This window comes from Puma concolor, chromosome D1 (assembly GCF_028749965.1).
Source record: "Puma concolor isolate L17-30 chromosome D1, mPumCon1.1.hap2, whole genome shotgun sequence".
NCBI lineage: Eukaryota > Metazoa > Chordata > Mammalia > Carnivora > Felidae > Puma > Puma concolor.
In genome coordinates, this window is record NC_141676.1 from 93759048 (window position 1) to 93780833 (window position 21786).

At 46.3% G+C, this 21786-nt stretch overlaps 1 protein-coding gene across 1 annotated transcript in view; it reads right to left on the reverse strand.

The window, feature by feature from the left end:
- The window catches only part of SIRAL1 (SIR2 antiphage like 1), a 173327-nt gene extending 156968 nt beyond the window's left edge, over positions 1-16359 (reverse strand). Inside the window, exon 1 of the transcript XR_015241230.1 lies at positions 16340-16359. The gene's annotated coding sequence lies outside the window, so the exon portion shown is untranslated. The remainder of the gene's footprint in view (positions 1-16339) is intronic.
- Positions 16360-21786: the final 5427 nt, after the last annotated feature.

Consider the following 21786-nt stretch of genomic DNA (forward strand, 5'->3'; position numbering starts at 1 on the left):
CCAGTCAGTCCAGCCTGGCCCAGCCAGGAGCTCCAGGAATGGTCGCTCCAAGAAAATGAGAGAGATAAAATACCTGACGAGTTTCAGCATTTGAGATGATTGAGAGGCGATGGCTTGATTTGGGGAGAGATTGAGACTTAGTGACATACACACAGAAAATGGAACAAATGAACCAAAAAGAAAAAAAAATCAAAATGATCTTTAACTCCAGGAGGAAAATTCTGCAGAAACAAGAAAATAATCATCACATGCTTAAGACTTGGCTGTGAATAGTACTTATATGTTCATGATAAGGTAAATGTTGAATGTTGATCTAACCAAAATTACGATCTTAGTACACTGGGGGAATGACAGGCCGAGTGGGGCAGGCACCATGTGTGTGTGGTGGGGATGTGGGTGGGAGCAGTGAGATTGGGTGAAAGAGAGAGAAATCCTTCTCTTCCATAATGCGGACTCAAACTGTCTAAATTAAGGAAATTTAAGAAACACCCAACGTTGAAAAATGTAGGAGTACTACATGCTTGCTATTTAGCATTCTGAAGGTAAAGAGTCAGTCTTTTTTTTTAAAATTTTTTTTTAATGTTTATTTATTTTTGAGAGAGAGAGAGAGACAGAGCATGAGCAGGGGAGGGGCAGAAAGAGAGGGAGACACAGAATCTGAAACAGGCTCCAGGCTGTCAGTACAAAGCCTGACGCGGGGCTCAAACTCACAGACCATGAGATCATAACCAGAGCCGAAGTTGGACGCTTAACCCACTGAGCCACCCAGGTGCCCCAAGAATCAGTCTTTAAGAGCTAAAGAGGTTCTTAGTTCTGAGAAGCAGGGGTTGGCAGTGGCAGGGTCCTATTTCTTACCAAGCTTCGCAGAACTCTCGGTATCTTTAAACTATGTGCTATAAAAATTTTGATTAGACAAAAGACATGATAAAAGACAGAAGGAGACACAGAAGGTGGAAGAAAAGAAGAGAGACCTCAGAAGAGTCTGGTAAAGAGTAGGCTCTGCAGTGTGTTGGGCAAATTATTTCCATTATCTTATTTCTCTGATTTCCTCCTCAAAAAATGAAGATAATAGTTCTTCATTCGCAGAGTTCTTTTTTGTCTCTGATATCTAGTAACTATCATTACTGGAACCACCAAAGGATTAAAACTAGTTTTCTCATCTGGATAATGAAGATAATTACCCGCCTCATTAAACGGTTGAGAAATTAAATGAAGTAACAAAGTAAAGCCTCAAATTCATTTGGAACTAGGCAAAATATGATTTCAGTAACACATCCAACATAGTGCCCAGTGACGTGTATAGTTTCCTCGGTGCAGTTCTCTGTGTGAGACGTTTCGCGTGGCAATGCCTCTCAGCTTAATAGGCAGAATGTTCTTAACGACCAGAACAGCTGTATGTTTTGAAACAAACAAACAAACAACAGCCATCATAATGCATGTGAGTAATCACATCTGGGCAAGTGTAAAAGACCAGAAAGCCCAGAGGAAACACTCATCACGATTCTGTGCAGGGCATCTATTTATACCTCATCCACTTCCAAAAAGATTAGTAAATCTGTCGCAAGAGTAACCCTGGACTTAAGCACAGAAAGTCTGGTTTCAGATCCTCACTTCACTTATTGACAAGTCATTTCCTGAGATTCTGTTTCCTCACTAGTAAATCAAATCGAAGCTGATAATAAAAGAATATTGTCCTTGGGGCACCTGAGTGGCTCAGTTGGTTAAGTATCCGACTTTGGCTCAGGTCATGATCTCAAGGTTCATGGGTTCAAGCCCCGTATTGGGCTCTCTGTTGTCTCGGAGAAAGAACTTTGCACTAGGAAAAACACTGTTGACTGTAGATCTGCGAGCATCTCAAGAGTTCAGCAAAAAGGGATCTTCTTTTATACAGAGAAGTAAACAAGGCCAGAAAGAGGGAGGTGCAGGAGACTGGGACGGATGAAGGATGGCATAAGGGACAGTAGATCAGAGAAAGTTCCCCTCCCCCCCCCCCCCCCCCCCCCCCCGCCCCGCCCAGGCCAGCCTATTCTCAGGACAATTGTAGGCTGGTGGAGGGTGGGCCAAAGTTCAGGGGCCTGGAGGAAGGGGCAGAAATGTAACCAGAGTTTGATGAAGAAGCATTGTGTTCTGATTGATCAGCGGGGATAAGCGTTTCACATAATTGTTTATCAGGCAAAGAAAGAGAATTTTGAGGATCTATGTCCAGCCTTTGCTGAGTGTACAGGGAAGGGTGGTTTTTTGCCGTAAACCATCTTCTGGAACATGAAAGTTGGGGGAGATTTCTCAACCTTCAGTCTTTTCCAGGATCACAGGGCTCAGGTAGAATTCGACATTGTCACTATCCAAATGCTATGTATTACGGGTACTTTAGAAAAAGTACCTCCTTCAGAAAGAGGGTGAGGAGTCCTCTAAATGGAGATGGGATAGTGGCAGTAGTAATAAAAGTATTAATAGTATGAAATAAAGCTTAAACTCAAAATAAAAAAATGAAAAACCATATAGGAAGGAAGAAGAAAAGTTAAGTTTAGCTCTAGATAGACTTCCTGGCCACTAAACAAAAATGAAAGCACTGATTCTTTCGATAAAAAGCAAAGAAAAGTAGAAAACCTCTTTGTGGTACTAACTTCAGAGCAATTTGCAGTATCCAAGCAAAGTGTCACAAGGATTCTAAACGGACGACATAATGAACAATACCTTTAACTAGCATTTTGCAAACGAGGCAGAATTCTTATGATACCTTCTTATGATAATCCTCGAAAAAGATTGACATCAAAACCTTAAAACACTGTGTAATGAAGGCATTTCTCTGGGAACTAGAGAGTCTTGAAAATGAAGTCTAGAAACATCTGCTAGTGATGAAAACCATGGTTTCTTTTACCTCGATTTTATCAGAAATAGGACCATGCATCATCTCTAGTCCTCCTGATGGCCAGTGCAAGGTAGGTGTTACTATTGTCTTTTTACAAGTGTGAAGACAAAAAGGGTAGATGATTTTGCCAAGGTCGCACAGTCAGAAGGTTGTGGAATCCACATAAGGCTCATTCCCTCTCTGTGAAAACAGATCACATTAAGCTGGATTAGGTTTAGAGTATGAGTGACAAGCATGCCCCTTAGCCCATCTTTGAACATCCATGGTCTCAGGCAGGCTGTGCAGAGGAAGTGGATGGCAGTTCAAGGCTCAGCTCCCACATGAGTGTGCATGGCTCAGGTGTTCTCTTCTTTTTCTTCTTCTTCTTCTTAATTTTATAAATGTTTATTTATTTTTGAGGGAGAGAGAGAGAGCAGGGGAGGGTAAGAGAGAGAAGGAGACACAGAATCCAAAACAGGGTCCAGGCTCTGAGCTGTCAGCACAGAGCCCGACGTGGGGCTGGAACTCACAAACCGCGAGATCGTGACCTGAGCCGAAGTTGGACGCTCAACCCAACTGAGCCACCAGATGCCCCTCAGATTCTCTCCTGTAATTGAAGCCTGTGGGTTCGTCTTTGCTTTCATCTTACTCAACTTTTTTTTCTTTTTTTCCGGCAGCATTTGAAATACAGAATATCCTTTCTGTTATAGAAATACGATAAAATAAATTGTTTACAAAAATTGTGCATTGTCTTCTTAGCAAATTGTAGTTTTGTGTTTCCCAGGCCAATATTTTATGTGGGGGATGGGGGGGAATTGGAGTTCTCAGGCACAGCCACTCCGTGTTGATCACTGATTTTTCTCTCTATGGTTGTGAAGGAATCTGGCAAAGCCATTATCAGATTGTGTGATGTTTTTACTAGACTTTCATTGTCTTGACTCAGTGGACAGGAAACAGACCACATAAGAACAATACAGATCCCTAGTTCTTGGTGTTCATATAAAACCGGCATTCTGATACCACCATGAGAATCAAAGTCCACAGGAATCATTTCTTGGCAGAGCAAATAACAATCTAGAACATTCTAAACTGAAACACCATCCCGATGCCTTTCCTTTTTCTTTTATTCTCCTTTGTCCCACGCCACCTTTTAAATTTAAAAAATGTATACCCTGGGGCTCCTGGGTGGCTTCGTAGGTTGAACGTCTGACTCCGGCTCAGGTCACGATCTCACAGCTCGCGAGTTCGAGCCCCGCGTTGGGCTCTGTGCTGACAGCTCAGCTCGGAGCCTGGAACCTGCTTCGGATTCTGTGTCTCCCTCTTTCTCTGCCCTAACCCACTCGTGTTCTGTCTCTGTCTCTCTCAAAAATAAATCAACATTAAAAAATAAAATAAAAATAAAAAATGCATGTTGGATTAGGATTATCTATAGAAGATATTCCTGCTTCAGAAAAAGGAGGATGAGGAGTCCTCTAAATGGAGATACAATATGCCTTCTGTTTGACATGATCTACTCTCGGGGGTTCAAGGGTTCTGGTATCTCACCATGCTCAGAAAGAGTGACAGAATTATTATTTCTGGCAGACAACATCCTCTAAAATTGAATTGGCTCACATAACATAATCCCATGGATCAGGTTAATCAATCCAGCAGTTTAAGACTACGTTTGCAATTAATTTTCCTTATAGAGTGATCAAACCATTGCTCTAAGCTAGATACTCTAAGGGCGCATTTTTGAGATTTTTCTATGGCTGGGGATAGTAGTTGACTGGCAACATTTCCCTCTGGGCATTGTCAAGGCCCAAGTGATTTCGCTCATTCTTTATGGCCAGGTTTTTCAAATGGAGTTCATTCATCCTGAGGAAGATATGCAACATGCCATAGGGGTAGATAAAGCCACAGGATAAATATGGTTCTTTCTTCTAAGGACATCCTTTTTACTGAAGACTTTTAGTGAAAAGTGTAATTTAACAGCTAAGTAATTTTTCAGGAGTATGTTACAGAGTATAAACATATTTTCATGAAATGTTAAGGTAAAATGTGAAACTTTAAAGGAATTTCATGCTAATGACAAGCTGCTTCAGGTACCTGTCTCAGTCCTCAGGCAGAGTCTCGTTATTGGAAGCCATAGGATCCTGGAAAATAGTCATTGAAAGGGAATCCTCTTAAAATGGGGACCAAGCATTTCATAATAAATAGTAGGGAGAAAAGGTATAGATTAGAATTTTATATTGAAAATAAACAAAAAATACAACTAAGTTCATTTTTACCCCAAGTTTAACAAAATTTAAGTTAGGAATGTCCTATTTCTTTAAAACACAAGGGTGATTTATGGAGCCTGGGTGGCTCAGTCAGTTAAGCGTTCGACTTTGGCTCAGGTCATGATCTTACAGCTTGTGAGTTCAAGCCCTGCATTGGGCTCTATGCTGATGCCTCAGAGCCTGGAGCCAGCTTTGGATTCTGTGTCTCCCTCTCTTCTGCCCCTCCCCTGCTCACACTCTGTCTCCCCCTCCTTCAAAAATAAAGACACATTAAGGGGCGCCTGGGTAGCTCAGTCGGTTAAGCGGCCGACTTCGGCTCAGGTCATAATCTCGTGGTCCATGAGTTCGAGCCCCGCATCGGGCTCTGTGCTGACAGCTCGGAGCCTGGAGCCTGTTTCAGATTCTGTGTCTCCCTCTCTCTGACCCTCCCCCATTCATGCTCTGTCTCTCTCTGTCTCAAAAATAAATAAACGTTAAAAAAAATTAAAAAAAAATTAAAAAAAAACAAAAATAAAGACACATTAAAAAAGTTTTTTTAGTAAAAAAAAAAACAAAAAACAAAGAATGATTTGCATTTTGGGAAGATTTTTGGCAGGACACGATACACAAATCTGCAGCACAGTACCGCATCATTCTTTCCCTTTTGACTTTCCCAGCGTGATCATAAAAATGGTAATGTTTACAAAAATGTTCCAAAGGTCCATCCATGTTCTCAAAGGAGCTAAATCCTCGTTATTCAAAAATTCTCTTTCAGAGCACCTATCCAGGCAACAATTTTGTCAATTTTCTCTGCAATCAACCGTGATCTGTCATTCTAAAAGGGCTTTGTGGGTGCTTCAGTAGTTTACTGAACACTGCTTCATTGACCTCATGAAATCCTGCATTGCGTGCACGTTTTGCCATTGTCTTTGCATCATTTTGTCAAGTGTTCACCCCATCTACCACTCAGACCACCAGGGAGAGCCTGCCAGACGAGGATGCTAAGCAGGATTGGGGGACAGGGTATAGAGTTGAATGCTAGGTGGAAGCAGGAGGCTAATTTTATAAGTGGTCCATGTGCTAGAGAATATTTTCACACCTCAATGACATTTTTCTTCCCTACGTAGCCTTAGAAACTGTAGGGGCTCAGAAACACTTAAATAAAAGAGACTCCAGTATACATGCTTTTGAAATGAAAGATGTCTTGGCGGGACAGGTGGAAAAGCACTCCATCGTGTAGAACTTTGGGAAATTAACTGACTACTTGTTCGTGGACTATCACAAAATGAGATCGGTTTCTGAGAAAAAGTCTGTCTTTACTTGCAAGCACCCTTCCAGCCTTCCTCTGGAGAAGCTGGAAAGACCCTCCACACGGGTCAGAGTCTTGGTTAGACACCTTCGAAACAATATCAAAATTATACGCCACTCAACTGGTTTCCGTGCATACGGACCTATTCTCAGTCATCAACAAAGAATATCTCTTTATGGAATATAATAGTGAACAATCTGCCGTTTAGCTGTCATCAAAGGTCACATTCGTGACAGTTTCTCTGAAGAACACAGAATTTATCCATTTTTCCAAATTTAAAAATTCTGTAAGTTTATTTGCAGAGAGAGCGAGCATGAGTGGGGGAGGGGCAGAGAGTGAGGGGGAGAGGGAAAATCCCAAGCAGGCTCTGCACTGCCAGTGCAGAGCCCCACGAAGGACTCAAACTCATGAGCAGCAAGATCATGACCTGAGCTGAAACCAAGAACCACACACTTAACCGACTGAGCCACCTAGGCACCCCTAAAATTTCTATCTTTTTGAAGCAAGGGTCCCAGTTGCGTTCTAAGCTATATCTACCATTGCAAGTTGGGATATGTCTAAGCAAATTTGGCAAACTGGTGGACTAAGTCCTTGACAAGTATATCTGCATGAGTGACCAAGAGCCTTCCAGGAAATAATCCCAAGGGAAAAGAGAGGGTGACAGGTTTGACCCAGCAACAAATCTTGGTGTTGAAGGGGAAGAGAGAGTATTTCTGAATATAACTTGTTGGAGGGGAGGGATAATCTTGTGCACAATACTTTTGGGGTTTGTTCCTTGCCGTTTCTGGGCCTAAAGAAGAAAAAAGAGCAGCTTCATACAACAATCAAGAGTTGTTTTAATTGCAATCTTTGTCGATATCAGGACATAAGACTGTATTGCTTTAGTGGACCTCTGATGGAAAATAACCTAAGTGGCGAGAAGGGCATTATCTGTTTTCCAGTTGAGAGCACAGTGTGGTGTTCTGAGAGCTTCTGAGATCCTTGTCTCACTCTGAAGGGAACGGGTGTCGATGTCTAGCTTAGGCCATGACGCCTAACGAGCCCAGTGCTACCTGTGATGTTGCCGGGCCCCAGCAGGAAAGGCAGCTGACCTGGGACTTAGTATAAGCCCTTCCCAGCAGAGGTAGCAGTGCCCAGTGGGTGCCCAGAGGACTGGGTTGCCTTATGAGCACCCGAGAGACACCCCCCGAATTCTCCTAAGAATAATTATGGGAAGACTTTGTAGAGAACTGGAAGTCCTGCATCAGCAGGTCTGAGCAAGAGCCAGGAGAATGTGGACTGGTGTTAGGGCATCACCGTGTATCCCCCAGGCCGATGGGACCAAAGCAGGAGAGGGTAGTAGATGCTGTCAGTACTTTGCCCACACCTCCTTGGCCAACGTGCACACTAGTCTGTGGTCCCATGCCGGCACCCACATTTCTTTCCTGAGGGCTTTCTCTGCCTGCTGGGGCCCATTCTGTGGGTGAGCATGGCCGACTGAAGTGTCGGGGATTTAATGCTCCCTAGCACCAGCCTTCAGCCACTGACTGGTGGGAGTATAAATGCCCCAGCTCCCACCCCTCAGGTAGGATAACTCAGGCTTGTTTAATATCCTACCATCCCCCAGTGGGGGTAAGCTCTCATATCTCTTAGTAGTAACTAGCCTGATAACATAACACATCTTTTCTTTTTCCTTCTCTGTCTCACTCGCCCACTCCCCTACCAGTGTTTATTTACTGGGCTGGTATCTCAAATGACTTGCATTTGAATCCTTTACTTAAGGTCTATTTGTGGGGGAACCCAAATTCAAACAGATGGGTTATGCTAGGAGCAAACTAAAGCAGCACCAGGCCACTCTTTGGGACTGCTTTATCTTGTGTCTTCACCAACCGGTTTTTACCTTTGCATTGTAATGTTTATGCCTTTGGTTTTCATTGGCCAACCCCAGAGTCGGCCACAGAAGTCTATTTCCATAGGGAGCCAGCTAGAGACTCAGTTCTGTGACACAGCTTCCTATAGGAGGTTCGTTGTGAGAAATTTTTTCTGAAAAAAAATTTTTTTTTTTTAATTTTTTTTTTCAACGTTTATTTATTTTTGGGACAGAGAGAGAGACAGAGCATGAACGGGGGAGAGGCAGAGAGAGAGGGAGACACAGAATTGGAAACAGGCTCCAGGCTCTGAGCCATCAGCCCAGAGCCTGACGCGGGGCCCGAACTCACGGACCGCGAGATTGTGACCTGGCTGAAGTCGGACGCTTAACCGACTGCGCCACCCAGGCGCCCCTGAAAATTTTTCTAAAAGAATTTTGCTTAGCCTCAGAAGCTGGTGTATTTCTTCTATTCTGGTAAAGAGAATTAGATACGAGATTCTCTCTCTCTCTCTCTCTCCCTCCCCTCCCCTGCCTTCCAGGAAGCTCAGCAGCCATTTTGGAGTCCAATAACAGTAAATACATAGAACCTTATCACCTGCATATATGTGTTTCTCTCCCCTAGTCTTGATTTCACTTCTTGTGTGTTTTTGCCGGTCTTGGTAATTTATTCCCATTTATATTTAGCTCTATTTTATTATACACATCTCTTTGTAAGCAACCTCAAATCTTCTGTGGAGCTAGTGGTCCTAGAAATAAGGTGCCTTGCAAGCATTCATTTAATGAATCACATTTGGATGCCAACAATGCAGAAATATTGTTATGAAAATAGGAACGTATGAATCTCCCCTCTACAACATCTTCTCATTCCTTAGGGCAGGGCTATTCAAATTCTCCGGGCTCTGTGATTGCTTCTTCAAAATGAAATGTCATGTGAAATATATGTTAAGTAAATGAAAAAGCTACTGTCTGGTTGAGATGTGTGGATAAGAGGGTGGCAGCGGGGGGGTGGGGGGGGACACCCTTTGCTCAACTTGGACCTTCCCCTTCCCCATCTCCCACTGGCCCATGGGCACCGCCTCCTAAACCTGAGGTCTCTGCAGAGCACGGGTTGACAAATAGCCTTAGTGAGCAGCCAGCAGGGTGAAGGGCCTCAGAACCCCCCCGGGGCCAGGGCTGGGCCACAGCAGCTGCATAAGGAGCTATTCTGATACCACCCAGGAGGGAGGGACCCCTCCATCTCATAGAGGGCCACCCTCTCCACGTTTACCTTATCCCAGGCGCTGACCCACAGGTCAAGAACGAGCCTCAGGGCAGGCCTCTGCCACGGCCACCTGTTTGTCACTTCCTGTCTGACTGGGGCCTCTTCTGGCCCACTTGACACCTCTTCAAGGGTGTGGTGAGATGGCAGGGGTGGGGTTGGGCAGAGACGAAGGTCCCAGGGGCTCGGGGTGGGAGGTGGGGGCTGGGTGTGGATGGAGACTGCCCATCACACCTCCAGCTCGGGCTCTTCTCTGGATGATCATGGTTCCAAGCTGAGACTGAGAGGCGCACCGCCCCCCCCCGCCCCCCGCCACTCTCAACCCCTGTTTGTCTAATAAGGAAACCTTTTTGACCTCGCCAGTTAAAAGTCCTGGCTCTTCGCCTCATTACTGCCAAGCCCAGAACTAAAAAGGTGAAAGCTGGCAGCCTTGGGCTGCCTTCAACTTGGCAAGTGCTCCTCGGGGTCTGTGTCTCAAAGTCCCAGCCTCTCAATAGGGCTGTGTTTTCAATCCTGGTTAAACAAAGCCGCGGTCTCCCCCCCTGGGCCTGAGCTCTCCATTCCCATCTTTCTGTGGGGGATTAAGAGCTGCTCTCTTGTTTGGGTGTCACTCTCCCTTTGAACTGCTGTGGCTTCATCGAGTTTCAGGCTCAGCTTCCTGCCAGGAAGTGGATTTACCTCTGATTTGTTGTTACTCTCCCCGCAGGATGACGCCCAGGGAGAGGGCCGGGGAGTGAGTCCCTTTCTCCTCAGACACCCCACCCCTCCCCCATCTCTCTCCAGCCTGAGTCCCCAAAAGAGCTCCAAGCCGCCTTTTCCTTGCCCTGTACTCTCCTCCCACACAGGCAAAATTGGGGACTCAGCAGGTAGGGGAGCCCCGGGCTGCTCACGCTGGGGGCACAGAGGCAAGTGTGATGGAGTGGGGCAGAGAGACTGGGTGTGCGAATGCCAGGCAGTGGCGGAAGATGTTCCCGAACTGATGGGAGGCTGGCCCCTGGAAGGGTTCTTACTCAGTTCTCGAGAGTCCCAGAAAACCGGTGAAAGAGAGGTTTCTGCTATGCAGCTAAGCTTAGCCAGGAAGACAGGTCTATTGAGTGCAAATCTAGGGTTCTATCTACCTCTACCTACATTTTTGAAACGTGTACTTTTGCCTTTATTTGCAATCAACAGAATATTATAGATATAGGTCTTGGAGTGGGGAGACAGAGAGAATGCGTGTGATGTAGGAAGGAGGATAAAGGTCATTTGATTTTTGGCACACTGACATCCAGGCAAAAGAGATTATTTTTTCTGGAAGGGATATAATTGTCCTTATTCTGGAAAAGATTTCCCAGAAAAGATGAAGAGAAACAACAAAGCATACTTAGGCTGACATTACTTGTAGCATATAGAAAGTGGTTGTCCGTAGGACCTACAAAAAAACTTGTTTTGTTAATAGTCAGGAAAGAGTGAGCTGTGGCGGTAAGAACCCACATCGGTCCACGTTTCTGGAAATCCTACTCAGGGGCACGGAGTAGTCCCTGGAGAGCTTTCCAGATGTCAGAGAAGAGAAGCTAAAGAAAGGTAGTGATCTTGCCCAGGGCAAGAGGCCATTTCTGGATCAAGACAGGTGGTTTTTCTTGCCTGTTTGTGTCTGGTGTCATGTGCTAACCCTGTACACTACCAGTTAAGAGAGAAACTTGCACTCCCAAGCTGAGAGCGAAGAATCTGAAATGCATTGAGATTACAACAGGTTCGGGTGTGGGGTGTGAGTGTGTGTGTGTGTGTGTGTGTGTGTGTGTGTGTGAAAGATAGCGACAGAGACAGAGACAGAGATGGGTTAAGGTGATAGAAAGAACCTCAAAGCATTCACCAGGGGAGAAGAATGGGTAAAAGCAGCTAAATGTGTTGGGCAAATGAGCTGAAAAGAGGACCATAGCTCAGGCGGAGAAACTGAGGTAGAGAGAAAGCCTGCAGATAGCACCATCAGGGCCCGGCCCTTCTCTGCGCGCTGGGTTGCGGCCCCAAGGGTGCTGGCCAGGCTCAGTCTGTCCTTCTCACAAAGCCCCGGCTGTGCTCTCCGCCAGGGCTGGGCCTCCCCGTGTCCGAGGTCCTGGCTGGGGCTGCCTGCCCTGGGAGCCTCCCTGCGCAGCCAGAAGACCCAGATTTGTCCAAGTGCCAATACCTAATGAGGAGCTCATTTGAATCCCTGAAAGTACCAGGGAGCAAGGAGACATGCTAATTAAAGTGATTGCTGTTCTTTAATTAAGCAATAATTCCCCCAAAGAGGGCATTATCATGCAAATACAGCCCTCTTGGGTGAGGTAAGGGCTTTGGACAACAGCTGAGCTCTGTTAATAAGGCCCGTGAGTATTGGAGGGCAGGGATCCAGAATGCCCCATTGAGCTGGGTGATAGAGCAAGGGAAATAATCACGGCGGCCGCACAGCCCCGCGCTGCCTTTTGTCTCTCCAGGCTTTGGCTGCAGAGCTGTGGGAAGCAAGGACCCTCCTCTCCTTCCTCTGCCTTCTCTCCAAGAGAGGCTTTCAGAGCTGTGTGGGGTGGAGAGGTTTGTAGGACAGTGTCTAGTTCGGCCCTTTGTACAGTCAATGTCCCAATTATCAGAGCATCAGCACAGAAGGGGTGGAGTGAGGTGGGAATGGGGCCCCTCAAGGCTCATAAACACGGACCAAGCTATAAAAGGTCAAGCCCCATTCAGCTGCTGGAATACAATGGAAAGCACACTGAAATTACTCATGCATCTGGACCCTGGCGAAACGTCCCTCTCCAAGACCCAGATTCGACATCTTCAGAATGGGTCGCTAATAACTGCCTTACCCAGGGTTCATGTGGGTGCCAGTCTATGAACGCACCAGGCACAGGGTCTGTCTAGCCCGGTGGTTCTCGACCAATGGCAATCTGCCCCAGAGTAAAGCTGCCAGATTAAAAAGAAAATCTTTATATATTCATTTGCTAACTCTGATAACCTTATGTCTGGGGACATGGGCAAAATCTACAGATATTTTGCATTGTCACGACCGGGGCCATGCTGCTAAATGTCTTACGGGCTAGCCCCCTCAACAAAGAATTATCTAGTCCAGAATATCACAGCGTGCTCAGGCTGAGAAACTCTGATGTTAACAGCAGTCAATAAATCTGAGCTAAATGAAAAACTGAACGGGGAGATGGTGCATTTTCTGGAGCAAGACTGGGGCAGTGTGGTTATAAATCACCTCCGGGGACAAACCCTTTAGATATTTCTCCTTTCTTGAAAGGCAGAGTTTAAAAAATAATTTTTTTAAGTTTATTTTGAGAAAGAGAGAGAGAGAGAGAGAGAGAGCATGAGGTGGGGGTGCAGGGGGGAGGGAGAGAGGGCAGAGCCCGATGCAGGGCTTGAACTCATGAACTGCGAGATCATGACCCTAGCTGAGATCATGACCCTAGCCAGAATCAAGAGACAGGCACTCAGCCAACTGAGCCACCCATCTCCCCCTGCCCATGGAAAGCAGAGTTTAGACAAAGATTGTGGGAGGGTTTTTTTTTGGGGGGGGGGGGCGTTGTGTTTTTGTTTGTTTTTTTTAAATATTTTATTTTATTTTATTTTTAATTTTTTTTAATGTTTATTCATCTTTTGAGAGACAGAGCATGAGCGGGGGAGGGGCAGAGAGAGAGGGAGACACAACATCCAAAGCAGGATCCAGCCTCTCAGCTGTCAGCACAGAGCCTGATGCGGGGCTCGAACCCATGAACCGCGAGACCTTGACCCGAGCTGAAGTTGGACACTTAATCCACTGAGGTGGCCCCAAAATATTTTTATTTTATTTTAAAGAGAGAGAGTGAGAGCAGGGAAGAGCAGAGGGAGAGAGAGAGAGAGACTCATATAAGCAGGCTCTATGCTCAGCGTGGAGCCCGAAGTGGGGCTTGATCCCATGACCCAGGGGTTATAACCTGAGTCGAAATCAAGAGTCAGATGCTTAACCCACTTGGTTAAGGCACCTTGGACAAAGATTGTGTTTTTAAACACTGAACAGACTGAGCGATACAGGCTGGTGCTGGAAGCCCCATGTAAGAAGCAGGAGTGAAGAAATTGGTTCTGAAAGCCAGGAGCCTCAGAGACAACACAAAGCCGGCTGGGAGGTAAGAAGAAGGTGCTCCTTCATGAGATGAGAGCCCTGGGAGAAGCACCGGGGCCCAGCCTGTGGGCACAATGATGCCGCTGAGAGCAGGTGCTCATGACTCGGACTGCGAAGCAGGACTTTACTCCTCCCTCCCCACCGATAATAATAGTAATAGCGTAGCCGACACTTACATTGAGCCTACGTTCTAATTGTCACAACAGCCCACGGGGTAGGTACAATTATTATCCTCATTTTGCAGACACAGAAATTAAATAACTTGCCCAGGGGCACATGCCTAGTAAGATCCGGGATTTCAACTGAGGCAGCGTCTGAGGCTGGTACAGCCAGGGAACTAAGTCCGCCGTGACGTTGCCTCGGTGGTCACAGATCTGGAGGCGCCGTGGTCGGGCTGCGTGGAAGTGAGGCCCTCCACAAAGTGCCCCGTGTGACTGCTGAGGCTGCTGTGTGGGCCCTGAGCCACGCTTCCATCTGGGGCTTTGGGAAGAAGCGGGAGAAGCGGGAGGCCATCACCAAACCTGGTTTTGCCCATCAGAGCTCATCTCTTCTGCTGTACGTTTCTCGTCCTCTCAGCCGCCTAGACAGTTTTCCTAGCTTCTGGGGCCCGAGGTGGGGGACGACCTGGTGCTTCTAGAACTGCCTTCCTAATTGCATAGGTCTCAGGTGGAGCTTATCACTGCCACGGGGGAGACAAAAGGCAGAAAGTCAACAAACCAGGCGGTCCAGCTAAGGGGAGATCAAGCCTCTTGCTCCCAGAAATCTTGGAGCCCTTTCAATTTTGTGTTCACTCGCTGCAAAATAAATGTTTTGTGTTACAAGGAGACAGAGATAGTATCTCATCGGCCCTACTAGTTTAGCACTGCCTCTGCCAACCTCTCACTCGACAGGGGTGGGGGGAGCATGGAGAAAAACAGGCCCGGGTTCTGTTTGCAAAACATTTGCATCAGTCAAAAAACTGCCAGCACTGTGAATATTAAATATTAAATGACTCATGGAGACTCATGGAGACATATACCTTGCTTTGCTTTGCTTTGCTGACGGCTGGGTAACAGAGTTACGTTACTCTAGAAGTGACAGCTCTAACATTCTGCAGGCTTCTCGAGACTGCTCTGGCTTTTTCTGAACAAAGAACAATCCACAAAAACGCCCATGGTTTGCAAGGCCTAGGAGTCTGTTTACGGGATCACAGACTCCGGCCCTCTCCTTGGTCAAAGGGGACGTGGTGAGATCACCCGTTTAATCGCCTTCCTCCTCCAGGTGGGGCTGGGTGGCCCAAAGGTCTTCTGCCAGTGGATTTAGTGAGACTATGGCGCGAGCCTCAAGCCCTTACAGTGAGTTCCCGAAGGGCCAGCCTCGTTTTTTCCATTGCAGAATTTATAAGTGGGTTTGAAATGAGAGCACGGCGTTGCTTTGCCAAGGAACAAAGGTTTTCAGTGTATTCCAGTCACTAACCTAAGACACCATAATATAAGCCAGGCTCCCCTCTCCCCAACTGTAGCCAGGCTCGAAGTGAAAGTTCATCCAAGAACAATAATAGTAATAGTATAGCCAACACTTGACACTGAGCCTGCTACGTGCACGGCATTGTTCTAATCCTCACGAAACCAGGAGGGAGGTACTATTCTTACCATCCCTTTGTGGAAAAGAACTTTGCTGTTTTCCTGACTCTGAAGTCAGGCAAGGTTCCCACCGTCTGTCTTTCTTAGCTTCTCTTCGGATCCCCGGGTTGTCTGCCTCACGCTGCCTGAGAACAATGTATTCCATCAGCCAACCCAGCTCTTTCTGTGGTTCTTTCCCAAGAACCATTGCTTTCCTGCTTTTTAAACCCATAACCTCAGTCTACACCATAGCAAACGAGCGTTCGTTTATACGCTGCTTTGCGTGGCTTCCTCACCGTCACGGAGACCCGCTGGAAAGGCTGCATAGCCTGAGTCATGCGTGTGGATTCTGAAGTTCAGCGACTGGGATTCGAATCCAGCTCTATCCTCTCTAGTCGTGTCACCTTGAGCAAGTTACTCAATCTCTTTGAACTTTGGTTTCCTCACCTGTAAAGTTAGGAACCCTGAGGCCCATCTCGGGGCGCCTGGGGTGGCTCAGTCGGTTAAGCGTCTCCGACTCTTGGTTTTGGTTCAGGTCATGATCTCATGGTTCATGAGTTCGAGCCCCGCGTCAGGCTCTGCACTGACAGCGAGGAGCCTGCTTGGGATTCTCTCTCTCTTCCTCGCTCTCTGCCCCTCCCCTACTTGCTCTTTCTCTGCCCCTCCCCCACTTGCTCCCCTCTCTTGCTCTTTCTCTCTCTCAAAGTAAATAAATAAGCTTAAAAAAAATAATGCCTATCTCACAGGAATATTAAATGAGTGCTTATAAAAAACGCTTAGCACTCTGTGCCTGGCGCTTAATAGAGACTACATAAGTGCGTATTTTATCGTATTTTATCTCCACAGCTGAAATGCTGTTGTATTCTTCTACAGGCAAGTGATGAACAAACAGAAAAAGCTTGATAAGCATTTGTTGATTTGCCTGGGTCTTTGGTGGCTCAAAAAAAAAAAAAAAAAAAAAAAAAAAAGGTAGGAAAATATATGGTGATCTCTCCCAGGAAAGCAAAAATAGGAGGCAGACACAACCAAGCGTAGGAACGTTATGTTTTGCTTGACAATATAGCTTAGTAATAGCTTAGTAAATGTCATCGAATACATTTATTCTATTTAAAAATCAGTGAACTTTGGGGCGCCTGGGTGGCGCAGTCGGTTAAGCGTCCGACTTCAGCCAGGTCACGATCTCGCGGTCCGGGAGTTCGAGCCCCGCGTCAGGCTCTGGGCTGATGGCTCAGAGCCTGGAGCCTGTTTCCGATTCTGTGTCTCCCTCTCTCTCTGCCCCTCCCCCGTTCATGCTCTGTCTCTCTCTGTCCCAAAAATAAATAAAAAACGTTGAAAAAAAAAAATCAGTGAACTTTAACCCTGAGAGCTATGGCAATGTCAGCATTTTAAAGGGAGAGAGAGAGAGGAGCGCCTGGGTGGCTCAGTCAGTGAAGCAACCTACTTCGGCTCAGGTCATGATCTCACAGTTTGTGGGTTCGAGCCCCGCATCGGGCTCTCTGCTGATGGCTCAGAGCCTGGAGCCTGCTTCAGGTTCTGTGACTCCCTCTCTTTCTGCCCCTCCCCCACTGGTTCTCTCTCTCTCTCTCTCTCTCTCTCTCTCTCTCTCTCTCTCTCAAAATTAAATAAACATTTAAAAAATTCAAAACAACAATAAAGGTAGAGAGAGAACTACAGGAAGAGAGAGAAGAGGGACAGTGATCTATTCCACCTCCTTCGTGCCTTTGGCTCACTTTGCCAAGCGCTTATTAAGTTCGGCACCCTCTGAGCCATCTCTAGGGTCACCTTAAGGGTGGAAATATGCACAGATCCAGGCACTGGAGGAAAACAAAGGGCTAACTTTCCATACTGTGGCTGCAAATGTTGATAGAGGAGAAGCCTGGGAATGACCGTCTCACTGGTGACTTTCCCCTGCAGACAGATCACATGGCTCACAGACAGGAATCCAGATGGCCTGAGCATCTCAAAGAGGTCCTGAAACATTTCCCATGTTAGAGGACTATGCAGCCAGCCTTCTCGGTCTGGAAAGGACCCCTGAGATTACATGCCTCCTGGTCAGGAGTGTGAGGCACTGACTTGCGAGGGGGTAAATTAAGACTTTTGCTGAGAGGAGCAAGCCATCTCTGAGCCATCCTTGTGCGTGGGGGCAGGGGCCAGGGCCTGCTGAGTTTAAGAGGGCACATATAATCCCCAAAGTCATGGCTCATGGTAGGTAATAAAGAAAATTATCTCACTCTGGAAAATAGTTGGAGTCCTGACATTTTGTGTTGGTTTGGTTGATTTTGAGTTTTAAGTCTCAACTTCCCCACTTCGATTCCTTTCTTCTACAGAAAGGCCTATCGCCCTCCCCCTCAGGCATCTGTGAAGAATGCTACACAGAGCATCTCCTCAGGCACAGTGCCACCATTAAGGTGAAGGGGCCCAAGAGCTGGCTGCTGGCTGTGGGCAGAGGCTAATTGTCTCAGTGTTGAGCTTTTGACAAAGCCTGAAATGAGGGGCGCCTGGGTGGCTCAGTCGGTTAAGCGTCCGACTTCGGGTCAGGTCATGATCTCACGGTTCGTGGGTTCGAGCCCCGCGTCGGGCTCTGTGCTGACAGCTCGGAGCCCGGAGCCTGCTTCGGATTCTGTGTCTCCCTCTCTCTCTGCCCCTCCCCCACTTGCACTCTGTCTCTCTCTGTCTCAAAAATAAATAAACATTAAAAAAAAATAAAAAAAAAAAAGCCTGAAATCAATACCACAGAGGAAAGGGGAAAGAGGTATTCCTGAATGCAGGTGGGGGTGTGAGTTAGAATGGGAGCGGCCACGTGAATGGGCTCTTCTCCAGCTTTTCCCGTGCCCCCTCCCAGCCTGGGACCAGGTTGGGCTGGTTGTTAATCTCTGCCCTTAAAGCATTGCTTGTCACCTGAAAGAGCCGCTACCTGAGAGGTGGAGGAGATAGATGGTCCCCCAAATCCAAAACATCTCCCTAGGAATCTACTTACAGTATCCAAAAATCTACTCCCGGAGAGCCATTTCCTTACATACTGGGAGAACTACTTATAAAGCTATCAGTCACTGACACCTTGGATTGAATTAGTTCACTCAAGTCTTGCAGCCCAAAAACACACTGGGAAGCCCATAGCCAGTGTGCATCTCCAACCTGGAGAAACCTGCAGAAAACCTGTCTCCTCGATTGCTTTCCCTTCATTAACCGTTCCCACGCAAGGAAGCCAGGGGCAGTGAGTAACAGCATCATGTAATTTCGTAACAGCAAAATGGCTCAGCAAAGAGAGAGGGAGGAGTGGATTGGAAGGAGAAAGGGAAATGACCCCTGATTTCAATTTTTCTCCATCCCTGCTGCCCCTTCTTAAGCCTCCCTCACTCAGTATCAGCTCCCAGGTGCTCTCTCCCTCTTTGTTTCCCCCCTCTACCCCACTTTGCTGGCATAAATGTGAACGTACAGGCTGTACCCAAAACTGCTGGGAGGAGAGTCACCCAAGACATGAGCCACTAGCTTCTTTAGTCTGTTAACTCTGCTCCAACATGCCAGAGTCCAGATCCCCTCTAATGGCATCCTCTCCCTGCGGGGCCCTGGTGGGAGGGGGGGGCGGTGTGTCTCTCTAGCCCCCAGGGAATCCATCAGGCTGGATGGCAATGCGGAAGTGCAGAGGACTCCGTTCAGAACCCTGGTCTTAAAGGGTATCAGCACTGATACCCGTTATAAGTACTTTTAATTAACCAAAAGAAAACACCTTGTTACATAAGGCAAAAGCAAGAGTAAAAGTAATGATTAATGAGATTCCCTTTTAAAATATACGTTTGCATTCATTTTGTTAACAAGCACAATGTAATATTTACGGAGCGCCAAGCTTCTCTGATCCTTACCAGTCTTCCAAATTGATGCCCCTTGTGGATAAATACCTATACGGTATACACAGCAAGCATCACCCTTATTACTAATCTGTGAAAGGCCGTCACACAAACCAGTAGGTCATGTGTGCTTGCTCTTTCATTGTCTGCCTAACATGATAGGTGCTCACAGCTAAAGCAATTAGAGACAACTTTGGTCTGTAGGAGGGAATGATTTTTACCACAATGATGATGATAAAAATAGTAACAGGCCGGGGCGCCTGGCTGGCTCAGTCGGTTGAGCATTTGACTCTTGATTTCATCTCGGGGCGTGATCCCAGGGTCCTGAAGTGAGTCCCATGGCTGTGGAGCTTGCTTAAGATTCTCTCTCCTCTTTGTGGTGCCTGGGTGGCTCAGCTGGTTAAGCGTCTGACTTAGGCTCAGGTCATGATCTCACAGTTTGTGGGTTCGAGCCCCACGTCAGGCTCTGTGATGACCACTCAGAGCCTGGAGCCTGCTTCATTCTGTGTCTCCCTCTCTCTCTGTGTCCTTCCCACACTCATGCTCTGTCTCTCTTTCAAAAATAAACATTAAAAATAAGATTGTCTCTCTCCCTCTGCACCTCTCCTGCTCATTCGCTTTCTAAAATAAAAAACAAATAAAAAAAACCCTACAAAATAACAGTGCATCTTTACTCTTGATTATGTCCTTGTTTCTGGGCCAAGTTCTTTGTATGCATTATGTCACTAAACCCTCACCACAGTCTTAGCAAATGGTACCTTTCCTGTTTCTCATTGTGAATCGTACCTATTTGGATGGGAAGACGGATGCACAAAGCATGTTAAGTAATTTGTCCAAAGTGCAAGTTAATTTTCCTAACATTTTCTGCTGCTGCCATAAGGAATATTCACAACTGATAAGAAGGCCTCCAGCACCCCCGGAGACTAGCCCAGTTAGACTGCCCTAGGTGTTTGATGTCCGGAAGAGACTCAAAACCAAATCCTTCCAGCAGCAGCTAAGACATTATGTCAAAATCTTTTTGTTCCAACTCATGCTAGAGCTTTGAAGTTGCCAGAATTTGCTCTGACAATGCCAGGCTCTCAGAGACCTTGATGCACTGTAGCTCCTTTCTCCTCTTTGAGAGAAAGGAAGGAAATTCTACCGTAGAGATGAAATGTTTGCCCCCACGTTCACACAGTGGACAGGAGGATGAGGGATCTGGGAAGAAATTGTACTGAACAGGTTTCCCACTCCTTAGTTCAATAACTTTTTCTATGAGGCCATCCAGCCTCAAATAACTCATTCGTTAGCTGCTACCTTCTGCAAATATCCCCGGCTGGTCATTCTCTTTCACATCTCAGACAGGCGCTCCTTTGCCGCATGTAACTCAATGGCATGGAAGGTGGCATCCATATCTGTTCAGCGCCTCCCTGTCTTTCCATTTTCCGTAAAATGATCTCCACATTCTTTGCTGGCGCAAAGAAGATAGCGTAAAGTCATTTTCTTCTGTCCTGGTGTGTGGGTAAGTTAATCTAGCATCACAAACCCAGTCACAGAGTTAGGTGATCTGTGTGTAATGGGTTTAGGCGGTGAGTCTCCGGGGCTTAGCCTGTTCAGCATAAAAAAGGCCATAGAACTCTCCCTCTCCGTGAAATCCTCTTGCACACAATTCAGGAAATGTATAAGACAGTGAGAATACAGTCAAGCTGTAGGAATTTCTTTTTGAAGAAAACAATACCTCGCAGGGCCAAACTGTTGATTACCAACCTCTGGTCATGGTAAGAGAGTTTACCTTGCAGTCCTCAGATGTAAAACTCTGAAAGTCTGGGGGAGGGTCAGGTCATTTAATAGCATGTCAATATTAAATTACATCATAAATAATTAGAACTTCCTGCATATTTAATGGGAACTTTGTTGTATAAATTTGGAAATTATCCAAATAGAACAAGCGACTTCTGTTATTATTTAACCCTCTGGGTCCAGCTTATTGTGGGGATTTTGTTGCTGTTTTGAACTTTGGAACCCTTAGCAGAGAGTAAAGAGAAAGGCCTTAAACCAATTGACTTTTAGATGGTCATTTTCCCTTCTCTTTGTCAATTTTAAATGGATTAATGTTTTTCTTATGCAAATAAGATCACATAAAATCCAAAGCCATGACCCAAAGCAAAACATGTGAAATCACTCTTTACTTGGCAAACCTTCAACAGACTGAGCCAGCTTGATGATGATCCACTTTGACCAATCTTGCTGTTGCCAAAAGGGACACTTTTTCACATTTGCAATGTCTTTTAGATTGTTTCTAGTTCAGGGATATTTTTTCTATTTTTAAGTGTTTATTTCTTTATTTTGATAGAGAGAAATAGAGAGTGAGCAGGGGAGGGGCAGAAAGAGAGGGAGACGGAGAATCCCAAGCAGGCTCTGCACTGTCCACTGGGGAGCCCGACGTGGGGCTCAAACTCATGAACTGTGAGATCATGCCCTGAGCTGAAATCAAGAGTCAGACACTTAACTGACTGAGCTACCCAGGCACCCCCAGCCCAAGGATATTTTAGAGGCTTGTAACATTAACGTGAGCTGGTATTGGATCCAGACAGTAAGATTTGAGTTCCTAACGTAAGATACAATACAGTTAGTTATTATTACCCAAGAATAAAGGTCTTATCTACAATTCAAATCCTCCCCTATGTGGCCCCAATTTGTCTCACTAACTTCTTCACTAACTTCCCTGCTCCTCTGCTGGAATCCC